Here is a 3,201-nt window from a genome sequence, read left to right on the forward strand (position 1 = left end):
AAGTACATAGATTAGTGGAGCAAATACCAAGGATGACACCACTCTCTCAGCTCTGAAATAGCAATTCAGTTACGTTTTACTTGAAACTTTCCATGAATTTTCACAACCGAAAGCTCTGCTCTTTTTACATGTAAGATATACACTTAATTCTTATTATACTGGGGGAAAAATAAGTCACTCAGGTTGTACATCCATGACTTACCCCTTTCATGGAAAAGTATCTTCCTTGACTTGAAAATTCCACCATATAGTTCTGACATTTTTTTTCTTCTCCACTTCTGTGGGTTGGAAGGAATGTTTGCCTGCAATGCGTCTAATTTTTCTAAATGTCTTTACCTGAGCTTTTCCTTGATCCTCCCTCTTTTATTGTGTTCTCTCGTAAATCAATCAAATTCGCTAACTACATTTTCAAAATATATAAAACCATTTATCTTCGTAGAGGAAAAAATCTGTCTTGTCTTGCTTTCTCTAGCCCTTGGGTAATCAAATATTTCCCTTTACATTCTTTTATCTCCTTGTCCTAGCTTCCCATTATTCATCAGTTTTGTACAATATGATTTTCTCTCCTGCCATTTTGTTAAGGCAGTTTTTGAATGGGTTTTGAGTGATAGGACAGAAAGTAGGGCACTTGCCTTGCTTGTGGTCATCTTGGGTTCATTTTTAGGTCTCATATGGTCCCCTGGGAACCACAGAATTAAGTCCTGAGGGCAGAACCAGGAATAACCCCTGAACATCACTGAGTGTGCTGTCTTCCCCCAACATTCTTGAAAGAACTCAGTACATTTCAATTGTAAAACAATATCCTTCTTAGAACCCCAAATTTGAATTTTTTGACTTTAATATCTTTCAATACCTTATTTTTTATAAAATATGTTCTTCCAACTTACATATTTTGCTTATTTGATTTTCTTTCCTTGCATTTGAACTTTAACCTTCTTGATAGTTTTTCTTTTTTAATTGAATTTTAGCATAAGCTTTCCCCAGTGTTTGTCTTTGGCCTTATTTTTTCTTGTTTATTTATTTTTTATTTTGGTTTTTGGGTCACATCCGGCAGTGCTCAGGGGTTACTCCTGGCTCCATGCTTAGAAATTGCCCCTGGCAGGCATAGGGGACCATATGGGATGCCAGGATTCGAACCACCATCCTGCATGAAAGGCAAACGCCCTTATCTCCATGCTATCTCTCTGGTCCCTCTTTAGCCTTATTTTTAAAAGAAATTTTTTATTATCAGTTTGTATATAATATTTCATTTGAAGAAATATTTAAAAATGACAATATATGTAATTTTTCATGTATTGTCTGTCATTGAACTAAATATAATCACATAATTATAATCATATAATTTTATGTGTTCAAAAAATCAATATTTTCAACCATTTTTGCTTTGTTTTGTGTTTGGCCACACCTGGTGGCACTCAGGGTTTACTCCTGACTCTGTCCTCAGGGATATCACTGTTAGGATTGGAGAACTACATAGACAATATGACTATCTATAAACAATCTATAGAAAATACATACAATTAAATGAGTTATAAAGCAGAATTCTGATCTGATTTTTTCTTAATAAAGGAAAGATCCCCTTACTCACCCTCTATCTCTGTTGTCTCAATCATATCTGTCACAAACTATACAAAGAGTCTCTGAAATCTAAGAAAAGATAATTTAATAAGAAAATGGACTGACTGGTGCCTTGTCATTCAGTGATATGGATACCTGGTGCATGAGCTGAAAGAATGGGACCTTCTGACTGATAATTAGCAGCCTGAAACAGACTATCGATCTTAGCCAATAGCTCAACTACTTACTGTTGGTCAATAGCAATTTTATAATGGCTGTTTCTTCCTTCTATAGTCTACTATCCTGCTGTACATGACCCACCCATATAGGTGATCTTTTGAGGTTAAACAAAAAAGGAGTTAATCATTAAGCAAGAGGGGAGTTAATCATGAAGTTTGTAGAACAGTAGGTGCAAGGATACAGAAGTTTATGTTGCAAGATGAGAAGTAGATAGAATACCATAATATGAGACATCTTGGTGTGCATAAAGTATAGTTTATTTTGGGGCCACTGAATCCATGTAGTCTAGGCCTGATTTAGTCAAGAGAAGCTATTCCATGGATGTTCTTACAGGCAGTCTCCAGAGTGCTGGCTCATGGTCATATCTGGACTCCAACCGTGTCCTGGTGTTGAATTTCCACCCTCATCCAAAAATCTAAGAATATAAATTTAAATTTATTATCATTGTTTCTTTGTGAGACAGACCAGCAGTACTCAGGATTTACTTTAGGCTCTATGCTCAGATTTTACTTCTATGGGTGCTCATTGGGTTCACTGCCAAGGATTTAAACCAGGTTAGCAACATGTAAGGTAAACCATTTATGTGATGTACTTTCTCCCCAGCTCTCATTTTTTATTGAAATTAAATGGACTTATTTGGAAAACAGAGAGAGAAAAAGTGAGACACTTGCTTAAAAATAGAATACTGGCTGATCCAGAGTGATCAAAGCTTTAAGCTTTAAGCTTTTTGGGACATAAGTAGCTGTGCTTTAAGTTTACTCTTGACTAAGCACTCAGGATTTATTTGTTGGTATTTGGGAGACCATATGTTTTTCTGGGTATTGAATTAATATTAGCTGCATGCAAAGCAATTGCCTTACCCACTATTCTATCTTTGGTATTTTCAATTATTTAGAACAAACACTGGTCTAATAATTGGCTAGGCATTGGTCTAACTGTGACTCCCTTCCAAATTCTGTTTATATTTTCCCTATAACTCCTGCCTTTCCAATTGGCCTCCATAATTTTGTGCCACACTTCCTTTTATTTACTTGACTTCTGCGGCTCCCTAGAGGGGACCCCTATTTCGGGGGCCCTATCCTACACTAGCCAGCAGTGAGGAAACCTGTGGAGAGCCACACAACGTGATAGGGTTCGTGCTCTTCTGAGTACCTGTGGAGGCAAAAGTTAGTAATGACTCATGAAATCAAGAGAGAAATCAAGAGCAACTTTATTTCAGGCAGGATGTGATTATATACTTTTTAGTGATGGGGAAGCGGGGGTAGGGCAAGGCATGGCTATCACCAATCATATTTCGCCAGATCAGTCTTTTGCTCACAGCCCTCAGTAGAGCCGGGTGAAGTTAGTGGGGCTGAGTGAAAAAACCACAAATCACGGATGTCACGTACACATTTTCAGATGACA

The sequence above is a fragment of the Suncus etruscus genome, chromosome 2 (genome assembly GCF_024139225.1).
Source record: "Suncus etruscus isolate mSunEtr1 chromosome 2, mSunEtr1.pri.cur, whole genome shotgun sequence".
NCBI lineage: Eukaryota > Metazoa > Chordata > Mammalia > Eulipotyphla > Soricidae > Suncus > Suncus etruscus.